Source organism: Cuculus canorus, chromosome 2 (assembly GCF_017976375.1).
Source record: "Cuculus canorus isolate bCucCan1 chromosome 2, bCucCan1.pri, whole genome shotgun sequence".
Taxonomy (NCBI): Eukaryota; Metazoa; Chordata; class Aves; order Cuculiformes; family Cuculidae; genus Cuculus; species Cuculus canorus.
Genome location: NC_071402.1, coordinates 92,420,536 through 92,447,053, shown reverse-complemented (window position 1 = coordinate 92,447,053; position 26,518 = coordinate 92,420,536).

The window sequence follows — 26,518 nt, the reverse complement described above, 5'->3', positions numbered from 1 at the left end:
ACTTGCATGTGGTTATTTGTCATTTACATTGCTACAAGACAGTGTACTGCAAAACCCTAAATGTTAAGGGTCCATGAGATAATGCAGAATAAATTTCTTACCTTGAATCACAGAGTGTGATTGCTGATCTGACATTTGCAAAGCATCCTTTTTTAGCAAAACCAATTTTTTCTCCTATCAAATAATTTTCTACAGCACAACTGTGATATATAATGAAATTTGTTCCATAATTTGTGTTTATTAAAATGTTCTCTCCACATTTCTTTTGTGTTTCTGTTATTAGATCTTTTATCGGATGTTAATGGATGTTTTTCAGCTCTCAAGAGATCTTGGACATTTTGTCAAGTAACTTATTGTAATATCTGAATTCTGCAGATCCTGATTTGTTCTTATGATGCTCAATTCTTATTGTTCTTTTTCACTTTTTTTCATGCTACATTGTAAGTACATTAAATTAGTAATGAAAAATGAAACCACGGGAGTCCACTACATTCTAGATAATGACTGATATGTCTTCTTACTTGCCTGTCTTACATTATAGTGTCATAACTTTCCTTTATATTCAATATTTTTCATTACTGCCCCATCCACAGCACAAAACTGTAGGGGTTTGTTCATATTCTAACAATATTTTCCTTAAGTAAATCCATATGTAATACAATATTTGTTTTCTCTTTCTTTTCTTGCTGTTTAGTGGAAAGTAACACGCACATTTCTCTTAGACATCATATTGGTTTCACAGGTGTTCAAAGATACCATCAACATACGTTAAAGAAGATACATCAGAAAATTGAAGAGGCCAAGGTGCAGTTCCACTGGAGGGCTGCAAAAAGTTTAGCTCTTGCCCCTGCTGTCAAGGATATTAAATGTGAATTTGATACTAAAGAAGGGACGGGGAGTCAGTAGGTTTGAGCTGAGATGCTCCCCACGTGAGTGTGTGGAGACTGCCAGGTAACAGGCACAGCTGCCTCCCATCTGCTGCAATCAGCTGCTGTACTTAAAGCAGATCCTGTGACTAGTTAGTGGTGCTTTTTTTCCTCACCTTTCCTTTTATTTGCTTTTTCCCTTTCTTTAGGTCTGTTTGCTGGCTAGATTGTGGTTTGATGCAGGGTTGCTTCTTTCTTCTTGGTGGTGCCTTTACTTGCCTGAGCCACCTTTGCTTAGCTGGCTTGTACCACAACTGAGCTGAACTCTGCAGCGGAACTCTGATAGCTTTGTATCATGAATGCAGCATTGTTGGAAGCAAGCATGTTCTGTGTTATTGTGTGTTTGGAGGGACTCTTGCAGTTACAGGAGTGGACAGGAGTCCTTAAACTGTTCAGAGCCCTTAAAGTCTCAAGACCTTCTTCCTGTCTCAATGCTGTGCATTAAAAATGGTGCGGTGAAGCCCAGGGATGTCCTTCAGAGATCGGCTTGCTGCAGCTTCAGAGTTGTGTGGTGGGTAACTTTAATTTCGTGTATTGTCACTGTAGTGCATGTTCCTGTATAAATAACTTGTGAAGGCTGCATATTTCCCTCTGTAGGGATGAACAGAGGGAAATGTGTGTGCAAGGGACACCCCTACCTTCCCTAAACTGGAGGCGTGGATAATTCCTTGATAACTAAAAAATTATTTAGTTGTTGAAGTAACTAAAACAAGTCATTTGCTTAATATATTCACTCTTGAATGTTTTTATTTCTAACAGTCTCTGTTCCACCCTTAACTAAATTTTATATTGTAAAGTGGAAAATTGTAGAACTGCTTTTTAAGGTGTTTCTGTAGCTTAGCAATACAGGTCGTCCCTTCAGGGATTCCTTGCTTCCTGGGGCCTATCCCTAGCCTATGCAGGTATGGATAACATGGACGTAGGAGGTGTAGGTTATAATTTATTCAAGCCTCAAAAGCACTGAACAAAAATTCCTCTTTTAGGTAATCACCACACTAATAAGTAGCAGCTTTAAATCTAAAAACAAACAACCCCCCCACCCTCCAAAAACCCCACAACCCTGTCAACCTCCAACAAACCCAACACGAAAGAACTCTGAAAAAAACTCAAAACAATCCAAAAGACCCACCATGCCCCTGTTTGCACCAGTTTAACGGAGTGGCTCCCTCCCAACCCTTCAGCAGCTTCCAGCAGCAGTGGGGTACTGCGTTAGAACAAGGGTGTTGTGTGTATGCCAGAGGTAACCAGTGGCCTTGGTCCCTGATCATCAGGCTGTGTGTTGGCACAAAAAGCAAACTGGGGGATAAGAGGTCCCAGAGGAAATTTCTTACTTTTGCTCGGTTTTCTCTCTCTCTGCCACTGGCTTATTTTACAAAGGGGTAGATCAAAGCAGAGGGCAGTTGTTGGTGTCTTAAGACTTCTGCTTGTTGTGCACAAGGCACAAAGACCCAAATGTAGTTTACATAAGCACCTGCCATTGCTTATGTTTATGTAAAGTAAGGACAAATATCTAAACCCAGGACCAAAAACCTCCTACACGTGAATGAGTTCATTAGGAGGAAATGAAAACAAGGCAGAGCCGTGCCAGTGAAAGCATGGATCGCTTCACATTTTGGTTTGTGGAAGAGCTGAAAGTAAAGGCAAACAATGAAAATATATGGTATTTCTCAGCTGCCAGTTCAGTGGAGAAAGTAAACGTGGAAAAAAATATTCCCTTTCTTCTCCCCACGCTTGTGGGAACAGAAAAAAAATCTACTTAACTGCAGAAAGATGCTAGGCATGATTTGGAGGATGGTTTTAATGAAAGAGAAAGAGGAACTATTGTTTAGTGGGCAGTGACTCAAGCTGTCTAAACGCACACGTGTGCTGCAGGCAGCAGCCGAAAGGACAAATGATCTGCTTTCCCTCTCCTATGGCACGTTTGGCTCCAGTCCTGCTGGACAAATGAAAAAGATGACTTAATTATTCAAAGGGGGAAACCCCTCTTCTGGAAGAATTTGTGTTCTTGGAATGCCTCCACTGGCTTCAGATGGCATGGGGGTCAAAACTGCTGCACTTAGAAAAAGTCCTCAGCATCTATATTGCAGCAGGTGTGGGTTATCTGTTTCATCTTGGAGAGGTGGTATGGGAGAAAGCCTGACTCAAGGGGCTGGTGCAAGATGCATTTTTGTTTCACGCAGCTATTTCTTCCTCTTCCCACAAAAAGTATTTGCAGGGGTAGTTGGTGACGGTGGTGCGAAACCTTCACAGCAAAATGCTGTCTTTGTTTCGAGTTGTGTGTGTATGCCTGACTCCACTCTGTAACCTCAGTAATGGCTCATCACCTCCCCAAAGGTGACTCTTGTAGGCTTGCAGATGGAAAAATACTGCTGTTGGTGCACTATATTTGGAAGAAATGAATGGCTGAGTATTGTATAAAAAGGAGGAGCTATGATCTCAATTTATGACCCCATAAACCGAAATTGGACGTAGGATGTGCTAGTGACTTCTTTTTACAGTGCTAGTAGTCATTGAGCCTCTCCAGTGCTGGCTATTGTCCATACGGAGCAGCAAAGATGTAAGGGTAGTTCTTGTTATGTGGCAAGTGTGTTCTTTCTCACCACCACCCTATCCAACTGGTTGTCTTTGCTTTCCAACCTGACTTACACCTCTGCATCCTCACTGAGCTGCCATCCTATGCAGCACTTTTCTGCCTGTACCTTCCATGAGGAACTTATCTCCAAACAGTGATGGAGACTTTCAGCTATGAGGAAGCTAGGATTTCTGCACATTTGCTGTGGGGTCCAGAAGCCATCCAGATTACTAAACTTCCCAATATAGCCCCTCTAATAGCATTTATACACAGTAAAATTCCTTATTACAAATGAAGATTTTAATTCTAAGCTTGGCCTGATAGAATGTAATTTAAAGTCATTTAGGATGGCTTTGCCTTCAAAGCAAACTCAAAATTGTTTAATTAGTCATGCAAGCCACTGAACACTACCCATAACACAAAACAACTAAAGTATTTATTAGGTTTGGAGCTAAGTTAAGCCTTGCTTGTTCTAAATTTTCAATAAAGTGCATCAAGTGTTAAGCACATCTTGCTTCTTCCTAATCTTCCAATGCTCAGTAAATTTTATTTGAGAATAAAAGCATAGCCCAAGTGTTGCAAGACATAGAAAGAGTACCAAATTGAATCAGTTCTTGTATGTGTTAGAGGCAGTAGCAGTGCTTGGGATGTCTGCATTTTTTTTTTTTCAAATTTTTTCAAAACAAAACTAGCCCAGACTTTGTATTGTGGTTTCTGAATGCCTTTTTTCTGTTTCCTAAACTTTCTGAAACAAGGTGTGCTATGAAGCCAAGTCCCAGTAAGAAGATCCATAGAGGCTGCAAAATGTAGCAAGGAAGTAGTGAATAAATTTGTGTGATACAGTAAAAAAATGGTCTCTGTTCATGGTTTCTTTTAAGAAGGGGCTGGCAAGGGCAACAACAGAGTTTCATGGTTTAAACTGGAGTTGTCTGATAGAGTCAATGCATAGACTGTTCAGGGTTGTGGAGTTTATCGCTTGTTTGTACTGCTTGGATCCATGAATGTATGACTGGGATCAGGGGTGTTGCTCAGAATTGAGTTATCCCTAGTTCATAGAAGCAACAGCCCAGCACTCTGACTTGAGGTGCTCGGGTGCAAAATGACTTATACATTCAGAAGAGCTTGATCTAAGGTATTAGTATTGTTGGGCTTGATCTAAGGTATTAGTAGCCTGCTGTGGGGTACTGTCTGGAGAGTTGTTTGGGATTTTTTATGAGGGCAGATGCTCTCAATCATGACTCCAGGACTAACCAGCCTTAAAACATGCCCCAGCCAGAAGTCTCTCCTGAATAGCCATGCTTTGTGTCTAGACAAGACAAGCTAGATATCCGTTGATATCACATGGCAAGCAGAAAAAGACCAGGGAAAGCCAAACTGAGAACTACTGAGAGCATATGCATCTCTAGATAAGGTGTGCAGTCTTCAGCAATCACTCTTCATGCAGAATTGAGGTTATTAGATTGGTTTAGATCAATCTGAAGGGTTTTACCCGTCTGCCTCCGTGGACTTCTACCTTGCAGGAGAACTTGTGTGGTGCTGGGAAGAATGCAAAGCGTTTCAACTTGTGTTATGCCAAAGTAGGATTTAGCTGCTGTATGTCTGTTTGATCTGTAAAATGCTTGACTTGCTGCTTGAATCTAGGCCATATTATGTCTCTGCACTTGCTTTTGTAGAGAGAAATCTCTCCTCCTTCAAGTTCAAGAGGAATCTTCCCAGCAGTGCTGGGGACAAAGCTACACGTGCAAGACTTCTATTCCAGGGTGCCTCAAATTAACTGGCTAACTGAAATAATTGCTGTAATGCTTTTCAAATATTCTGCAACTCATAGGAAAAAACAAAGAGGGTTACTTACATTACTAACTACTTTTGGTTCTTTTCAATGCCTTGGATATTTTCTTGGTCACACTAGCCAGCTTTTTTCAGGTGAATTGTTTTCTGTGTTCCGTTGATATTTACAACACATTATGTTTCCCCCACCAGAAACAACATCAGAAAATGAATTACTCCATGAAAATCAAGCTTAAAATAAAAAATATCCTGTAACAAATTAGCTGCATCATTGAGAGTGGATTCATGTGTCTGTTGTTTGGAAGCAGTTGTTCTGCTTTTATGGCTTTTTTTTTTTTCAGGATAGTGATAAAAAGGAATCACAAGTCAACAGTTGCTGGTATTTGTTTCCTGCTTTCGTGACTGTGCTCCTTTAATTCCTCTTCTTTCTACAGTAAAAAACTCTCTGACTGATTAATGGAAAGGAGGAGTTTAGAATAGCAATTGTAGAAGAAACTGATGTTATATAAAGAACAATTCACCTATGGGAAGAAACAAGGGCAGCCTTAAGCAGAAGGCTGTATTCAGAAATAGGGTGCTAATGACACACGTGGGAAATATATGGACAAGGCACTTGGCTCACCCGTCTGCTTGTGCAGGCTTGTTCTGGCCAGAATTTGGGCAGGGCCAAAAGCTCAGAGTTTTTCCTGAATTTGTAGGCACACAGGGCATGCCTGCACTGCTTTGGGGGCTTTTAGAGCCATTGGATTGTGAAAGAGGAACTAGAAGTGCAAGACATTCCTTGTAAGGTTGCCTGAGAGTTTGGTAGCACAGAATACCTGCCCATGGAGCTGAGCATCCTGCCCAGGGAAAGAGGGCTTAGCTAGGACCATGCCTGTGACATCTCATCGAAACAGTCAGATCTGATGAAGTGGAGTTTTCTGACACAAGTGTTTGGAAAATCTACTGTTGCCTCTACCTTGGAGGGATAACTGCAAAACAAAGGCTTAGGAGGCTGTTGGGTGTCTTTTGATAAGATGTTCCTATATAAGGACAAAATGTAATAACTCTATTGCTTGTTGATTCTGTCATGTGAAATGTTAGTTTCTGTGGTGAATGAGAGAAACTCTTACGTGTTATCAGTCTTTAAGTTACTCTGCCCTAAGGCTTTGGTAATTTAACTTCATCCCCTTTCAAAGATTTTTTTTTTTCTTCTTGTTTTTTAAACTCAAGAGTTTGGGGGGGAAAAAAACCCAAACCTTTCTAACTCTGCCCCTACTCCCTTAGGTGATGTTCTTCTGAAGTGTAAATGCTCATTTATGCAAAGATAAGAACATGAGAAACTTTGGAAAGCAAAAAAAGGTTACCTTGATTAATGAGTAAAGCTGTGTTAATAATGGATTTTTGGTCTCACGGCCAACCCAAGGAAGGGATGGAGGAAGGGAGATAATCTAATCTAACTGGAAGTAGTGCTTGCACAAAGCCAGAAGTAACACCAGGGACATAAGACAAATGCAAGTGGCTGGGAACCCTTCTCATTTCTAAAGTCTCTCTCCTGGCCTCTTCCCATCTTTCCTGTGGCAAGAGCGATTCAGTGATAACAGACACGTGCAAGGATCTGTTGTTGCAATCATGCTTCGGATAGGAGGTTGGATAGGGAAGTTATCCTTTCCCACTAGGAGCTGTAGCCAATTTCTGTACCAAATACCGTGCACAATATTAGGATGAGGTGTGCCTGTGTTGCTTCAGACAAAGTGTGCTGCAGGCTGCTTTTTGCCAAGTGTAGGTGCTAAATGGAGAATATTTTGGAAGGTGTCATTTAGAGGATAAAAGACTTGAGGAAGAGGTTACTCGGTCTCACTGATTTTTGGCTCTTTTGTGCTATCCACCACACTTAGAAAGCAGGGTTTCCTTATGTACGGAAACTTATATGTGTAAAAAATTAAAGGTAGCCACCTTGACCGCTTCTGATTAACTCTTATGTTAATCTAAGCATTTCTTTTTAAGCATTATTTTCCTAATCAGTTTTTAATTTTCAATTAATTTCTAAATCCTGATATCAGTCAGATATTGGAATTAAACATGTTTTTCAATATAATAATAATACTATCTGATAGTTGCCAGATAAGCCTGTTAGGTAAGATGATTTTAGTCATGAAAAGCTATAATTTTTTTTTGAGCAAGCTTGATTATGGAGATTTTGTAGTTCAGAGAACACAAATCATACTCTCAACATACAGGTATGAGATAATTCCACAGTCTGGTATTTGAGCTAGTACCATTTATCATGCTGTCAGCTTCAGGTTCGAGCACATTAAGTATGTGGTATAATGCTGGGACATTAAGGCTGAATACCTTCCAGGACTGCAAAAAGAATACATATGGTCCTCGTGCTAAGTGTCTCCTCTGTCCTTGACTACTTTTTACAGATAATTTTGTTGTTTGTGGCTATTCTCTTCCTTGATCATCCTTCATTATTACATTGCAGAGTATATAAGCACCTCCAGTTACTTATCTCTGGCTTCTAACTGATGTCCTGCATAACTTTGTTTTTGGTGTAGTTTGTACATGTAAGTTATTCCTTATTTGCCATTATGGATGTCACTGGTGAAGGAGAGTAATTGCAGAAATACCATGCTCCGTTTTTGAACCACAGGTATCTGCAAGTGCGTGGCTCTTCATGGGTAACTATTTATTAACTCTATCAGCATGCTGTTTTCTTGATTATTTTTTTTCTTTTTTAAACACCAATATATTTTTTAAGCTTTAGAAAACTGCGTCCATTATCCTTATGTAAACTCATCTGTACTAAGGAGGCCTGCGTTAAGGATACCTTGTTTGTGTCCAGTTCAGCCACTGAAGCCTAACAACATTCAGTTTAATACACGAGCTGCTCAAAATGCCATGAACATCATTTTGCTTGTGGCAGACCCCTCTGTCCTACAGCCTGTTCTTTGTTCTGTGGGATCCTTGTGACCACCTTTGCAGAATTGAATTCCCTTAAGAGAAAAAAAACAATTAATGTCAGATTTTTAATTGATTTTTTTCAATCAGTCTCTTGATATTTCCAAGCTAACCACCCACTTCTCCAGACAAAGGACCTGATGGTTATCACTTGCTAAATTACATATCAGTTAAGTAAAGTTGATTTTGATTCTATGTTGTAGCAGCCAGTTGACCATAATGCCCAAAGACTTCGGTTACAAAGATCTGTTCTGGACTGGAATTTCCTCTAGGTACCGCAGTGATGGAGACCAAGGGATTGAATCTATCTGAAAGTGTGCTGTAAGTCACAGAGCTCTGCAAATGCTGCTGCAGCTTCGTCCCCCAGAAATTCACAATAAAGCCTGAGTGTCAAAGGACCAGATATTTAAGACTACTTAAATACATAACATTTTGAGGTGTTTAACACCCAAACAAGTTAATCTTATTACATCTGAGTCCCTTTTGAGAACTGTTTTTGAGGTGACTTGGGAGCCTTGAAAAATCTTGTCCTCCAAGCCTAGAAGTACTTGTGCTGAGGATCTTGATCTGGGCATGACTGAGCCCTGCAATCATCTGTTCTTTGTATTTTCTCCCTCTTCCAATAACTTAATGTCTCCTGCCTCCCTTCAAATCCTACATTGAAGAACCTGATGGGGTCTCTGAAATGCAGTTTAGATTTGTTTGAATGCCTCCTAAGCACTTTAGTGCCTGGGACAGCTCTGTAACGAGAGCTGCCTTCCGGTGGGAAGGGCTTGGAGCCTGCTATTTATGTCTCAGCAAAATGTGAATAATATATAGATGCCAACATATTTCTTTTTATAAGCCAAGGTACAGTGGTCTTATATAGTTTCATATCAAGAGCACTTGCGAAGCATTCAATAAGGCAGACTCTCTAATGGACTTGCATTGCTCTGCAAGGAAGGAACATAAAATCACACAGGAGAAGTTTTGAAATGCTTAAAAATAATTGAACTAAAGTGTTTACAGCCTTTACTGAGCTTCAGACTGAAAAAGCAAAAGTCTTACAACACAGCTTTATGTTTTCTGAGTTTTCTGTGAATTTGAAAGATCATAGTACTTCTGGAAGTGTCTTTTAGTGACAACAGAATAGTAAATTGTTGTATGGAGGGAGTTTCTCATCAATGCAATGGAAGAAACGTTTAGAATAAAATAAAAGTTTTCATCTATTCAAGTAATCTAAATAATGGACAGCCCTCTGAATTAATAGGCAGAAAGTCAATCAAATTATTCTGTTAACTTTATAAACGTGAGAAAACCATGGCTTGAGTAGCTAAAGAATTCTTAAGCGACATCTAGCAGTATACAATTAATTTGGAAATATGTGTTTAAAGGGCAGTAAGTTTACTGCTTGCAACATTGTTTACTTTCCTGGGGCAGGTTTGTGTATTTGGAGGAGATGTGAAACTGAAGTCATCAGTAGAAGTAGTATTGCTTGAGTTTTTCCTGTGATGCCACTATGGGATCTACCTGTATTTTTATGACAATATCTGATTAAGGCATTCTTCTATTTATTAGACTGATGCCACACCTCAGTAAGCGATCAGAGATGTGAGGTTTACATGTCATTTCACAAACGCTGAGATTCATTGAGAGATGTGATGCTATTTGTAGTCCCAAAGTGGATGGTTGTTAGCTGTAATTATTTAATGAAGTAAACAGCAGTCACCTGAAAGTCTCGAAATGGAGATCAATCACAATAGCATAGCAGCGAACAAGAAAGTGAATGCAATTTATTAAGATCAGTGAGCTGACGATCTTGCAGATATCAGGCCATTCATATTTAGCTCATTCACCTGTCTCATCCCAGTAAAGTTTTGATTTTCTGACGCCCTTTTGTCATGCCTGTTAACATCTTAAAAGCAGGACTCTGGTATGGCCTGACTGGTAAAGCAAGGCAATACTGTTGATTTATCTCTTCTCTTGAAGTGTGTTTCTGGCAACCAGAGGCATTTGTGTAAACTTCAGCATCCAAACAAGTAGCTAAGACCAGGGGCTGGGTTTGCTCTTGAGCCCTCTTTTGACCTTGGAAGACTAAGCCCTCAGTATGAGCTTTTAAATAGAGCTGGCAAAAGCTAATTTCTTACCCGCTTTGAAGCACGTCTAGGCTCAGGACAGAGGTCAGGCTGCAGTACGTGTAGGCTCAGGATGGAGACATTTAGCAGCAGAACAAGTAAGCCCTCTTCTGCATGGGCTGAAGTAGATGACTCTGCTGTTACCTGCCTACCCTTGGTCCCACCCGTGACTGGCAGGCATGGAGTGGAAATGCATATATGTAAAGGATAAGCCAAACTGAACACAATGCATAAAAATTCATGTGTCAACTATATGTTTAGGAATGTCATAGTTTCCAATTAAAATGTGAGGTCAAAATAGGGTTCTGTGAGTTTGACTTTATATTTTTATCTACAGACAAGCTATCTGAAAAATGTCAGAGGCTTTGTATTGGATAAGTGCTTCTCCCAAATCTTCTGAATTGTAAGACTCTGAGGGTAGATTATTTTATACTCGGTCTCTAAGTGTGACTTACACACACCGACTTTTGGTTCTGTGAGATATAATAATGACTTTATTTATATTATATAATTTCTAAAGAAAGTGATTTTTTTTTCAAGAGTACTTTTATGTAACAGTAAATGCTTACTTGCAAAATATTAGCCCACATAAATATTTGTAGGTTAACTACTTGGTCATGAAGTTCTTGCTCATGCATCATCTTCTGGATTTCAAAGGTAACAACAACAGGTATTCAGCCTTTTTATAATGACGTTGAATGTAGTGATTTGCCAAGCGACCCAGAAAATCAATTTCTATTAGAAATGTAGTCAAAAGGATCCTTGCTGTCTGAAATGACAAGGAAGACCTCAGTGAATAGGGTGCCTCTTGAAGAAGAAGCACCTGGGTACTGCAATTACAAGAGGAACACTATCTAAATGTTGGCTAAGTAGGGGAAGATCCATAGTTACGTTCACCAGACTGGTGCCAGCCAAGTTTGAATAGTTCTACCCTGTACCATGCAGTTTCTTTTCTATAGTGAATTTTCTCATAACTCTTGATGCACTACCACATCAGTGCCACTTGACATGTTATTGATTTCATTCTGTATTTATTAATTCTAGGTACTTTACAGTTTGTTTATCCAGGACTTGTACACTAATCTAGATCTAGTAAACTGACAACAGAATTGCACTTGAGTGGATCCAGTTACAGGGCTTCAAACTATGCCTAACTAGGCTAATTTTGCTCTCCATTAACTACACAGACAAAAAGGCTTTGTAAAGTAAATGCTGAGCATTGCTACCCTGCAGAAGTATGGACCCCTGTGATGTACAAAAGGTAACATTGTGCTACTTCTTCACCTGGGGCTAGTTAGACCACTTGTTTCTGCTTGAGGTTGGAGATAAAGTTTCTCTTAAGTGTTTTACACTAGCAAGGTAGGTTAGACCAACCCAAGACCAGCATGAGCAAATCCTGATCTGGAGCAAGGAACAGTGGAGTCAAATGGCACTGGGGTACAGGACAAGAATGGGAAACTTAAGTAAGACGCTGACAAGGAGGAGATGACCTAGCACATGTGATGCTTGTAGTCAAAACTGGTTCAGATCCTGGGATAAGTCTTCTCCAACGCAATTAGATCAGTTGTTTACCACTTGTGGTTTGCTGCTCTCCTGCAACTGAGGCAACTTCCAGGTTGCCCCTTGCAGTACGTTTCTTTCCTTGTTGGGAGACAGTGATGGGGAACTATACAAGGAGCTGCTAACACAGGTTGTCATTGCTACCTCAGGCAGGGTATGATGGTGAAAGTGGCAGAGGGGTATTTGTTGAGTGAGGCTGACTGGCCAGGTTTGGAGGTTGACACGCTTGGGTCTCTTTTTGATCTTTTTCTCTGGAGTCTTATGAAATCTAAGGCTGAACTAAATGTTTCCATTTCTGCATTAAAAGCACTGGCAGGAACAACAAAGGGCTGTGAATGAATGTGATAGGCTTGGGGAAGGATGTATGAAACTGGTATGGGGACACTGAAGCCGAGGATATTGGAAAATGGCAATCAAGTGGCATAAGGGAGATAAAGAAAAGATGACTTGCATGGGTTACCTAGCTACATGACACTGCACCATGTGAGATCTGCCATCTCACTTAGTAAGTCTAGTTTTTCACTCTTTATGGCATGTAGATCCCAAGTAAAACTATTACACTGGAATTGCTGAGTTTCCACTGGATTTAGAGTAGAGCTATCAAAGTCAAATTAGATTTGGTGTTAAAATTTTTCTTTTAAAAATTAAACTTTTTTTTAAAATGCAGTTTTACTTTGGAAGACTGGCTGGAACAAAGCACATTTGAATCAGCTTCATGTAATGGACTGGCTTAAAAAACAAATTAATTGATTTTTTTTTAAGAAAGCACTGTTACTCTTTGGCTAAGGTTGCACCAACGCACGTTCTAAACTCGGCAGCACTTCTGAACAAAATGCAGAAGAAATGTTTCCTTAGTTCTAACAGTCATTGAAGCCATCTTTGGTTGTCACATTCCTTGTTCGTATATTATTTTTATGCTCCCAGCATACAGGAACTGCAGCTAGGGGAAGTTTTTTATTTTGCGTTTGACAAGCTGCATTTTGCTATTTTTCAGCTTGCCTTTTTCCCTCTTGCTGTGAGGAATTATGTCTGGGGCTTAGAAACTACTACTGCTGTTAAGATACGTACTATGAATTTCAACTTCATCTCAGCAACTTCTGTTTTCCTGTCATTTTATTGTTTAGTTATTGGTTCCACTTCAATTTAAATCCTTTACTTGGGGGCTTTATGGCTTGTGTAGTTTCTACCAAAATTTTAGATAAGAATACATTTTTTTAAACTGAGATTACAAAGTAGTTTACTTGCTACAGGAGAAGCAGTTTAAGAAAAAATGCAGTTATTAAAAACAAAAATTAAATAAACTTGGCAGTTGCTTTCTTCTTCTTTCCAAAGCAGCTGAGATTAATGTTTAAAAATTTAATGTTGTAAATTAATCACTTGATAGTACACCATATGCTTGCTATATTTCCAGTCACTTGCATTGGATCAGCTTCTCTCTGCCTCTGAATTTGCCTGTGATCCAAACTGCATCATAGTGTGTGAAAAATGCAGGAGATGTGGCTATTTCATCTAGTTTTGGTTATACGTTACACTGCAATTTGTTCAGGCCTTATCTAAGGAACTATAATTAGTCCTTATCAGTGGAACTTCTGAATTGGTGCAGCACATGAGACTATGCTAGACATGAAGAATGGGGGCGAAAAACAATTCTGCAGATATTCACAGCTGTTACAGGTCGGACTGCAGGTTAAACGAAAAGGAGATGGGAAATAATGTAAAAACTAAGAGCAATTTTATTAAATGGTATATTCATACACTACATATTTAATATAAAGAGTATCATAGCTGAACTAATATGCCTCAAGTAAGAGAATTTGCACATAAGAAAGACCGAAAGTGCTATATATGGCTTGGTCACTCTGCAGCACTTCTTGCAAATTTATTTGCTGATTTATATTTTTACCTTCCCAATCCCACGTGAGGCTTAAAGCAGTATGGAAAGCAAGCCAAGCTTTGCGTAAGATGGGAAATGTCTCCTGGCCACAGGCAAGCCTGATCCTTTGCAGCAGGCAGAGGGAGGAGAGGGCGATTGGCTGGCTCATCTGCCGTGTAGCTGCTCCTAGAGTGTGTGCTTACGTAACCTTCCCAAAAAAAACAGGCCCTGACAGCTCCAGAGAAACTTGGCCTGTTGCACTGCACGTATGCCACCTGAATTCAGAGGAGCTATTATGTGCAAGCTGGCACCTCTTGCAGGGCAATTACGTGAGCAGTGGTAAAACGCAGGCAGCAGGCAAGGGCAGTGCCTCTGCCAGGGTTGCTGCCTGGCTCCCTCCGTGGGATGAGGCTGCCCATGGTGGAAAAGGACTTGTCTTCCTCTTGGGAGGAAAAGACTAGGTCTGCCTCAGGGTCTTCTAGAGTTGGCAACTTGGCACTGCTTATGTAGCCCTCTCTTATCAGGCCTGTTGGGCTCTTTTTGCCCAAATGCTCGTCTAGGCTGAAGACAAGTGCGTAAGGAAGTCCTCTGATTTCTGACTGCAGCACTCGGGACCGGATCTGCAGGGTCATTTAGCTTCTTCCAATCTATATAGGTGCCTGAGAGCATTGCAAAACTGTGTTGGAGTCAGGCACCCTGCTCTGCTGACTTCAGTGAGGACTAGATACCTTACCTACTTAGGTGATTTGAAAGAAACATCTGACGTTTCTGGATGTCTAAGAAACTTTGGAAGTCTTGATCTTCCTCTTTTTATCCTTAGCTTCCGAGTGCTTCAATGGTCTGCTAATTTTAAATGTTCTGAATATGCTCCAGGTTGATTATATGTATGTCCATATAAAAGATTGTGCCATCACTGTCCGTATCATAAATGTAACAAATTTCTGTAAGAGTCCTAGATATCTTCTGCAGTTTCCATCTCTTCCATAAGCCACAGAAAATGCATCTGTGTAAATGAATGATATTACTTCAGTACTGTCAACTTTAAGATTGGCTTTGGGGCCATGATCTCCATTTTGCAATTGCTTTTACTTCTGTAGAGTTTCTAACTCCTGAACTACCCATTCGTTATGCTTTGTCTCCAGCTTCCTTCTTCCAAGAATTTTCTTACGTAGGTATATTTCAGTGGTCAATCTGATCATGTTTGGCTTCCCAGATGCCTTTTTTTGATTTCAACTCATATGAGACACGAACAGTTCTCCTGAAGTGGGATGGACTTCGCTTGATGTTTGTATTAGACTGCCTTTTATTTCTTTGAAAGTCACTCCATGCTTACTCTTACTGCAGTGCTATCATTTTGGTACATTCTAGAGCTGAAAAATGTCAATCAGCTTTAGAAGGAAACCTCTAATCTAATGTTTCAGTGTAAAAGTGTGTGCTGAGTTTTTAAAATTGTGATCTTTACTTTTGGCCAAATACCTTTGCTGAAAAAATGTACTTATATCGACAGAGTTCTGCCATTGTTTCCTGCTGCTTCCTCTTTGTTTCTCCTCAAAACTGAATCACAGACTCACTGCCCAGCCTGAGCTGCATGTCTCTGGGTGCCTACAGCTCCCTCTTGCAGCTGATTGCAAACATCCTTTCCAAATGCCTATTCTTAGGCTTTCTCAGGGCCTGGGGTGGCAGGTGGGTGTGACCACCCTCCTTAGCAGGGACTCTGTGGGGTTGCCTTTATGCCTGGGGGAGAGTTCAGGAAAAGGAAGGGGGTCATCTGGCAGCGATGTGGCTGCAGACAGGACAGGGAGCCAAGCTGGCTTGCTACCATTTTTCCTCATTGGTAAGACACAGGAGTTGGTGCTTCTGTCCCCCATGTGGATCTTAAAAGACCACCCTGCTGGCCCTTTCCAGGAGCAGGCTGAGGAAGGAACTGTTGCTTTGAGCACCTTTTCACTCCCTGCTCTTTTACCCCTCTCCGCTATTTATTAGCTCTAGAAATTCTTATTATCCCTTGTACCTTGGCCATACCTATGTAAATCCCTCAGCAGTCTGGCCTTGCTGATGTTTCGTGTTGATGTATTGTACAGGCTTATGTGCTGTGTAATGTAGAGAAGTGGTGGGGAAATCCACCTCTGTGTTTTTGTTTGGGTGTGTGTTTTTTCTGTTGTAGTTACAATGTTCCATTTTCATTTAAAAATTTCAAAGCACCCTGGCTACCCTTGCAGGGGACCGCTATTGTTTGTTCAGAGTTCGGAATAATTTTTAAAAGGAATTCTCTATGAAGCGTGAAAATGATTTGTACTTTTCTACATTAATAATAATTAATTGGAGAGAAAAAATCTCATAGTAAACATGGCTATCAAAAGTTAGGGAGGAGGCTCCCGTTGATGTCTGAATGAATCACTATAGCAGCCAGAGGACTCTTAAAAGTATGACACTGAATGTAAGCAAAGTTAAACGAAGATGCACCAGAAGGTACATTCTTGTGCTGGCAAAACGCCTGGAACTTTTGAGGGATATTGAGGAATAGCCTAAGGCCCCAAACCTTGTGGCTTTCAAGGTTTGCTTCTTTCGGTCTCACACCGCTTGTTTGTCTTTATTTTGTTTTTTAAGAAAGTCTTTCAAGTGAAGTTCTGACTTGAGACCGGTACTTCTGGAAAGGTTAAGTCAGCCATGAAATTTGCTTGTTCAGCTTGGGGTGGCTTGCTAGCACGGGTTTTCTGTGTGTTGTTTTTTTTTCGTTTTCTGGTGAAGTGATGTTGTCTCTTTGTCTAGTCATCTTCATCATGTATATGAACGCGTCTTCTGTGCTGCTCAGCCCAAACCACCAAGTTTCATGTACTTGCAAAAGACCTGAGTGGTGCTCAACACTGCAGACAGAGGAGGAGGTCAAGTGTGAAATCTGGCAGGACTTAAATTTTTTAATCCTCCAAAAGCGCAGTAGTACTGATGGTGTGTTTTTTTGTGTTTTTTTTTGTTTTTTTTTTTGTCTGGACTTGGATGCGAGGTGGAAATGAAAGCAGCTGACCGGGCTGCTGGGCCGTGCAGGGTCTTCACCGCTGTAGGCCCTGGCATTCAGTGATGCCGACACCTTGCAACCCAAACTTGCCTCCTTTGCCTTTGCTGCCAACACGCTCAGTGCTTGTGTAACTCCTGCTGCTGTGGTTTGCAGAGGCTCAAACGGAGTTTCAAGAGGTTGGGTAGCCTTTGTGTAGAGCAGAATATGCTGGAATGGGGTTTTCAGCAATATTAAGACTTGGGGTTTATTTTGTAATTGGGCTCTCTAAGGTGAGTAATGTTTGTGGAGGACATGCTGAGCGATGCAGTGTGCATTAGCATGCCGTATCTGCATGTGTGAAAATACCCTTTTGTACATGTGGCTGCTCCTTGTTTCCCACATTTGTGGGGGGAAAAAAAAGGGTGTGAAATTTGGAGCAAGTTCCAGGAAAAACAGTTGGCTCTTTTTACCTCAAGGCAATGCAAGGCTGGCCCTTTGCCATGTTTTGGACACTTTGTTCCCATTTGCAGAGTGGCTAATGACTCAAAAGGAGGAGGATGAGGGGGCTGGAAGAAGAAGTAGCACACAAGGTGGGGCACAGTTGAGCACAGGAGAGAGGCAGTGTTGCCACCCATGGTGGGGCTGTAGCCTGAGCTAAGCCAGGGAGCAGCCAGGAGTGCTCCTTGAAGCTTCTCCCTGCCTGTGCTGGGCGTGCAGGCGTTTTGAAAGAGGCAGGTTTAGGCGTGCGTAGAAGCCTCTTCCACCTTTTATGATCTGCCCAGCTTGGAAGGAGAAGCCGTCATTTTTTCCCAGGGCGTGTAGAACCAGTTTCACTGGTTCAGCGTGCTGCAGAGCCAAGGTATATCATGAAAGGGACTGTGATATATCTGCCTGTTGGTGCTCTTGATTTGTGGGAAGGGTGTGGACAGGGAGCTCAGAGGCTCTATGTACTGTCTTGGCCACCTGCAGAAAAATCTATTTTTCTCAAAGGGCTGTCACCATACAGTGTTGCCGGGTGATCGGCCACTTATTAAGCACTGTTTCAAATGGTCATTACGGAGCTCCAAGCACAGCTTCTTCAAGGAAGACTTTTCATTTTACTGCGATTATTTTTCCATTTACATTGTCATATTTGGATCATCTGCCCCTGCTTCTCCAACAAATTTCTCAGAGTGGTATTTCCAACTTCCCTGATTTTTATTGCATGCTGTGGTATATATTTTTTTTTATTTGCTTGAAGTGCAAAGTCTTATGATCTTCTGAACATGGAAATCTTGGATTGCACAAAATACAGTTCTAATTCCAATGAAGAAAATCTTACATTTACTGGTGTATAAAAAAAAAATAATTAAATTTAAATTTCCACTCTTCTTCCTGAATGCTTTCTTTGAATGGTGACTCATAATTATTTTAAATAATTGGCATTGGAAGTGCTGCACTAACCACTGTGAGCAGTGCTTTTACAAAGGTTAGATCAGAAATGAGTCAAGTCAGATAATCAACTCCTCACTTTGACGCTATGTGGACAATGATGATGGCTCCTCTGGGCTCTCTTTCTGCAGACACTTCCTTTGTGACAGTTCTGTGCATGCCAGTGCACAAAGGATACCAGCATAGGTTTTTACATTATTCTGCCCTCCAAATTAAGCTTCCATGCCAAGTCACCCTTAGAACTGAGGACTGAACTACCTGGGGCCTTGATCTTGCCAAGCCTTTGTTTGCAAATAGTTTTTACTTAGCTAATCTTCCTCTAAAAATGTTTTGAAAGCTCAGAACTTCAGTGTAGACAAGCAAAACCAGTCTAGATGGCAGGTTTGGTTTATTAAGATTACTGGCCACACAAATTATCAGAAATAGCTTCTTCACCATACTACTATCCATGTCCTATTTTCACCCCCTTCTGCTATTGCTAGCATGCCAGTTTTGCCAAGAGAACTTAGTGGATATAGACTCAACCCTGAAACTGAAGAGGGTGGTGGGAACCACCTTAGATTTGATTCATGATTCCTAAGTAGAGTGTTTTCAGTTTTGCACTCTGTCAACAGCACTTCTTTTTTATTAAAAAAAAAAAAAAGAAAGATTTTTGGGATAATTAAGAAGGTGTGAAAGCTATGAGTGATGAAGGTGTTTGTTTGTTTGTTTGTTTTTAAAGAAAAAAAATAAATAAAGGTGCGTTTGGAGCTGCTGGAAGCAGTCCAGCTTCAGGACAAAAGCTGGAATGCCATGTTCCACTTAAATACACTATCTTTTGGCTGGAAAATTTGAGCATGTCAAACTGTTTAATTGTAAAATTCTCATGAAATGGGATAAATGTATGTTGAAAACACAGCCATGAATTAATTTCCCAGCCCTGAAGAGAAAATGCATGTTTCATTGATATTTGCTAAAACGTGGACTGTCTAAGAGTAGGGTTATGTGAATGTTTATCTATGTGTGAAAATTGTCGAGCGCTCTGCTCATTCATGTACAGTTACATAAATACATGTCTGCAGGTTTACATCCTTTATCACAGAATGAAGTAATTAATAGTTTAGCCTACTTGTTTCACCACTTTTGTGCAGCTCTGTATATAAAACTGGAAAGTACTATAACAGCTTGAGAGGCATCTGTGGGTTTATTCTCTTTTGCTACCTCCATTCTCATCAGGCATATTTCTACCAGTCAATTGGACTTTGCATGGTAAGGATGGCATAAAGTAGAGTAAAATCAGTGAAAGAACCAAGCTTTTTATTTGCCATGCAAACACTGCTCTGAAAATCTGTTGATTTTAAAATTATGAAATAAATGTTGCCCTGTACTAATGGGTTTATATTAAAATATCAGAATGCATAAAAGAATTATTTTTCTATCAGATAAGCCCATTTCACAACAGTTTGCAGTTTGTCCTTGGAGATTTTGAGCTGTGCTCCTGGTTTTAGCCACAAGCGCATATGTAGGCTACAGGGTGGGATAACACTGTGATCTGAGCGCTGTGTTTGAAAATACCTCAACGTTGGCACTGCAATGAGCTTAGCTACATTTTTTACACCATGAATGTTTCTTGTCTGAGGAGAGGTCGAGGCAGCTGAAGGCCTCCCCGGGTTGTTGTTCTGAGGCAGTGTATCGCTGTTGGGCATGACTCCTCTAGGAACACTATCCTGGCGTCACTGGCAAACGTCTCTGTTGTGGCTGAGGGACCTGCGTTATCACCTTTGCAGCAGGAGCCAGTTCTCCCTCCTGCTCTTGCTAACATGCTTTGAACTTTGGCATGAACAGGGCCTTAAACATGGTGAAAACTGCATTACCAGCCAGCCCTTTTGCTCTGCGTAGGGCTTCTGGAGAACCACTTCCTGAAGGCAGGAGCAGTGTCCTCAAGCTAGGTGCTCTGCCAACCCTGGGGCCCTGCAAAGGAGGTCGATACAGCTGGGATGTGTCCAAGATGTGTCCCCAGGTGAATACTGGTGTGGAAATCATGCTATCGTCTTTCCTTCCCCGTAAATCTGTACAACAGGACTGAAAAAGCAGTTTTAAAAAAAATATTTTCTGCTTAAGAATGGGAGTCAGCATAAATACACTTAAAATTTAGTCTTACATCTGTATGAAACTAAAGAAATATGAGCCAGTGAGGTGTTTTAAAACAAATAAATGTTTAATGGCTGCTCTAAGGATAAGCTGGTAGGAGAAGGTGGGGAAAACGTTTGCTATATTCTTATTTTATTTTTTAGCCTGTCGGCGAAAGTCCAGCAAATCTTCCATGAGAGAGATAATTATGTGAAGACAGTGTGTTGGAGATGTCTGTTGTAGCACACGTGAATACTGATCTGTCTGCTCCCAGGACCCAGTGGGGCTGGCGTGGTGCTCAGAGTTACCTTTCCTTCTGGTAGGCTGGAAGAGGAGGAGTTTGAGGGATTGGGGTGAAGGCAGGAGGAGCTTGTTCAATTACAAATCTCAAATTTCGCATTGAGGGAAATAACTGATGCTCATGAGGCATCAGGGCAGTTTGACCAATCTTGAGGTTTTAAGTGTCTTTTTTTTTTTTCCCCTTTCATACTAGAGATTGCTGTAGCAAAACACCTGATGGGAGGCGATGATATAATTTGCAGTCAGATAATAATGTGCATATTTATGCAGGCTTTGGAGGTGGGATAAAGAGCCCTTGTGCAGGAAACAAAATGTTATTTGAAGAAACCACTTCTTGCCCGCTGTAATTGGCCTTTTCATTCCAGATCTACTTTTAGCATTCATCGAGGGATTCCATATGGATAAAGATTTTACTTTTTTTTTCCTTGGATTGGGTAGAATGGTGGGGAGAACTGAGGAGAGTAAGGCCTTGGCAACATTTGCAGTACTATGGTGATCGAAGCTGAAAGGAGGGCAGCAGTGTCAGGAGGCTCCTAGCTAAGCTGCTGGGCAATATAGCCTGGCTATTTGGAGAGGGGTGAGGGGGGGAAAAAGGGAAGCTGCAGGAAAAAAAGTAATAAAAAACAACAGGGTGCAAAAAATATCTTTACTTAGCGTTTAAATATGCTTTTGTGTGCTTTTTTTTCTATTTTTTTTTTTTTTAAAGAATTTATTGTGGCTAAGCAATAGGCATGCTTACCTGTAACTAGAGAAACGCATTTTGGATGACTTAAATTACAACAAAGGCATATGTTTTATATGTAAAACTTCTGCATGTATTTTTTTTTTTTTGTGTGTGCGTGCGTGAGCCTTTTATTTCATTCAAAAGGAAGGCCTGTGAGGAGTAGAAAAAGAGGAGGATACTGTCTCTTTATGAATACTAATAAGGAAATCAAGGGGGACAATGGCACTTCAAGTTTCATCTTTCCATTTCCTAGAGGCGCAAACTCTGCAAGTTGTCACCTTGGTGTATTCAGTGCCTCTTGAAGCACTAGACTCCTCCAGAGAGAATGTCAGCCCCAGCCCTGGGCAGTTTTGACAAACAGAGTATATATTGATACATGATAAAGTATGCTAGAAATCACCCCAGCGCTAAAGGCTACTATAGTTTTAATATCATCATTTGAATTAACAAGCATTCTGTGGAGAAATAATGAGCTTTCATTATTCAGAACATCATCCTTACCCCGGGAACTCAGAAACCATTAGCTCTTGAGAACTTAATGAAAAGATGATAAAGAATGTTTTAGATAAAAGTTTGAATGGGTGCACTTGGTAACTAAGGTAAAATATTAATGTTTCTCCCAGTGATGAATTGCTGTTGCTAAACTCATGCTTGCTGAGGAGGTGGAGGGGGGTATAGGTGTTCTTATGGGCAGTGACCAGGATGGAGGGCTGTCACCGCTAGCATGCCCTGCACTGCTGTCTGCATCCTTTGGAGAAACGGCAAGAGGAGATTCGAGGCTGGAGAAGCTGAATACTTGACTCTCCCTCAGCAAGTATTTTCCCAGCATGGGACTGAAGCTAAAATCCTAATGCTGTTTCCTTCTTATCGGGATTTTTTTTTTTTTTTTTAATTGAAATAGTAGCAAATGTAATATAACCATGAAAGACAAGGAAGAGGCAGAAGGGACAAAATGAACTGGAGCAAAAAAATCCCTTTCTGAAGCCACTGACCTTATGCTCAGTTTGGGCATGTCTGAGGCGCTCAGGCCAAGTGCGGTTGCCACTTTCTGAAATTCCTTATGGGTGGCTTGCTACATGTCTGCAATAAACCCCCCCCGCCCCCCCCCGGTGCAATAAACGAAGAAAAAAATATATAAAAGTTCAAATTTTATTGGGTGTAAAGCTCTTAAAGAACTGCTGTTCACAAAGAGTATAACGATTGCTGAGTCTTGGTGTATGCACCCCTACTAAAACGTATTAGTCCTGCTGTTTTTTTTCTTTAACTGTAGCAATTTGCTCTCTTGCTGTTCTTTAATCCTTGCATTTACCAGTGTGGAGTGCTTGCAGCCTGCTTCCACCTGTGGGCTTTTGGGAGAGGTGGTCTGTCCTTCCGATGCAGGTGGAGAGGTTGTGCAGGGACCCCTGAGGTTCACATTGCTGTAGAAGGGTTTGTTCTCACTAAGGAATGCGAGTGGGGGAGGAGGAGGAAAACAAATGGGAATAAACTATCACATAAACAGTCTTAAGTCATGGTTTTTGCTGCTAACAGATGCATTTAGGTAAATGCTGTTACCTCAAGAGGTGTTATCTTCTGGGGATCCTTATCATAATTTTGTTTTAAATCTGAACAGCTGTTGTTTAACTACCACAGACCACAATTTATCTACAGCTTGAGGCCATAAAGGTACCTTTATTACACTCTTTCCTTTTTTTTTCCTTCCATTTGATTTAATTTCAGTGTGTCTGACACCAAAATGCTATATACAATTTGCATATTACAATATGCACTATTGCAGATTCCATACACTGCTAAATGGGAAAATTGGAGCAGAATGGTAAATGGGGAAAGCTTGCAATGACAAATAAAAGAGGAAGATGAGCTCCCATGTTTCATTTACATGTAAAATATTCTGACAATAGTTGTTTCCCCAAGAACAAAGAGCTGGTTTTTCTAGGGTGACTGGTTTATGATGGCTGCAAGGAAAAAAAAAAAAGATGTGTTTTTTTTGGCACTGGAACAGAAGCATACTTATCTGAATTGAGCCCTGGGGCTTGCCATATAATTAGAATAAAACTTAAGTCTTACTTAAGAAACCAACAAATATGGAAACATGAACCATACCCAAAAGAAGATGCCATGGTATACTAAGATTGAAAATCACCTCTCTGCAGGCAAAGTCCTGCCTAAAGTTGAAGTCCTGAAAGGACAAGAGGGTATGAAAACATAGGTGGCTTTTTTTTTGAGGCACTTGGTTTTTCTTAGTTGATTTCCTTAGCTTATTGTGGGATGCAGGAAGGAGAGGCATGCAGGTGTTTTATAGCATATAGCGTGCATGGGAAATTGTGGTTCTTGCAGGGAATTCTTCTAACCTTTATGTCTCTGGCCCCAATGATCCAGGTGGCATCTTCCAGGCAAAGTTTATGGCTTCTAGGCCTGCCAAGGAATCTCTGTTTATAGATTTGAGTTTCTTGCTACCCCACAGCGGAAAAGGGATACAGCTTCCCTCGTCCTTCTCCCTTTTTCTCTGTGGAAACAGAAGGCCTTTGCCTCCAGAGTTGTCAGTCCAGCAGCTCTCTCTAGCACAAAAACTGTGATAAGAAATCTCCCCAAATGTAAAGCTTTAAGTAAGTATTTGAGTTTGAATAGCCCTTGACACTTAATCTAAGTCTCTAGAGTTTTGCCTTATGTTGGTTTTGGTTCAGAATAAGTAATAGTAGTAGCACCAGTATTAATTATGTGTATAACAACTTGATGACAGAAGATACACCTCACCACCTTTACTCCTCCGTTTCCTCTATCCTAGCTGGGTATGTGAACATTGTATGGGTCTCGGGGTGGGGTGTTTTTGTTGAACTGTTTTTGTAAGTGGAGAATACATTAATCTATTGACACACAAAATAAAAAAAATCATACCATAACTCATCTTCTAATTTGACCTTTCATACTCTAACATCATCAAGTAACATAAGACTGTTTAGCTTGGGTGTTCACAGGTATGGTGGAGAGAACCACCTGGTGTGGGGGGGAAGCAAACTGGAGCGTATGTGACAGCTTAATAACTACTCCCTGATGTGATTCTCAGATGCTGTTGGTGATCAAGCTGTTTTCATCTCCTTGGCACTTAAAATGAGCACGAGTAGAATGGGTGGGCTATATAGTGATCCCAGAAGGAAACATTTTCTTATTTCTGAAATCTCTCCCAGCCAACTGAATCTCAGTTTAAGCTTCCCCATCTCAGAAAACCGGAAAGAACTGAGATTTCTTTCCTGTTCCTGAAGGGATGTAGTAGAAAGAGTTAGCAAAAAGGCACCTTGATGGTAGTTGTAGACTTGTCAGCATGGAGTACTTGTGTCCTTAAAGATGGCTAATGTCTCTTGTATAATATTACTCCTGGAAGTACAACTCCACAAAGAATACTGTCTAGAATTACAGGGCAAGAGCAAGTCAACAATTAATTGGCTGTGCTGTAATTACTCCTAGATGCATAATGTGCAATACTTATAGGACTTGTAGAAGCGGTATACAGATTTCAGTGGTCTCCTGGTACTTTATCAGGTGTGGAGGATTTTGGTAGTCTCTGTAGATCTTGGGATCAATGACGCTGTTGTTCTTTATTCCCGTGCTGCTATTTTAATATATTGTGTGGTGTGTGGTTTTCTTATTTTCCTCTTTATTCTAAAATGAAGTCTGTCTTTAATTGTCTTAAGCTAGAGGAAAAAAAAAATGGGACAGATGCTGTTCAAAGGCTCTGTTGTTCTTTGCTAGGATGGAAGTCATTTGACTTGTTTTTTATTTGCTTGGAATGGCTTACCCTTCTGGCGGTGTGTGGCAGCTGTATGTAGTGTGCCATGGTACCACAGCCCAGTGGGCTGCAGACCTAACAAAGGTGCAGATGAATATCTACAGAGAGACAGATATGGTCTTTGAATATTTGGTACCTGATTTTACCCACCTTTAATCCCAGTGTGCATAAAAGGTAATTCCACTGAGTTTATGCGATTACTGTGGTCATATTGGGCAAAGATCTGAAATGTCCAAGAACTGTGACAGTGGAAATATGTATGATTTCTCTAGAAACGAGGCCAGGCAAGAGTAAATTCTTGACCTGACTATGTCTCATGGTTTCAGCAGTCCCCAGAGCTGTGGCTCTTTGGACGTTATCCAAACCTCTGAAGTCAACCATAATCTTTCCCACTGAGGCTGTGAAAAGGCTCTGAAATTTGGTGGCACAGCAGGCGCATTTCAGGGTTGCTGAAATCAGACTTAGTAAGTGAGCTTGGAGGGACTTGTGTGCGTGTGAGGTTTGAATGTACTCAGATCACCCGTCTTCTGTGATGTGGATACAGAAGCTATTGTGAAGCTTTATAATGTGGAATTCAGAATCGCTAAACTGACATTTGTATTTTACCTTATTAAATATGGAAATCATGTCAAAGGTAAATGTCAAGGGGCTATAAAATTACCCTTCTTATCTCCTGTACGTTTATCAGTTGATAAATGGAAAGAAGCTGCTGCCAAAATAACTGTGAATGAATAATTTATAAATGACTGATGCATCGTGTATGTTGTTTCAGGCAGAAAACAGTGGGACATCAATAATCAAAAGAAGTTGGATTAATTTAGCAGTATTTTGCTATTAATATTTTTATCTAAATGCTGCAGTCTGTATCATTGTCGTCATGAGATCCTTTTCTTTGTCACAGGGACTGATCCGCAGATCACTGAAATCAATGGAAGTCAGCTGTTTACTTCAGCAGGCTGTGAATAAAATTTATAATATGCATAGATAGCTCTTTTTTTCTGCTTTCATAATTTTCTGAATTTGATTTTCTTTAGCACTGTGTGCCTTAGCATAGAGTTTGGTTCCGATGTTTCCTCCCTCCCATGTCCCTGTAGGCTTAATGCCCCACATGTGAAATTTGGGGAACTTGATGGAACAAGGATGGGAGAAACATGGCTGCCAACAGAAGTACATATCTACTCTTATTTTTCAGATAGTTTTGTTTCACACAGAGAAAACTGTTTTCTTGCAACTTAAGTTTCAATAAAAGGTGAACTTTTTCCCCCAACGTGTATTTTTCACATGCCTGCTCCCAAATAGATAACATTTTAAAGATTTTCAGCACTAGATGTTGTGAATAAGGTTAAATACTGAAAAGGTGAACTAGATTCTTCCTGTTCTCTTCCATGTGATTTAAATATGG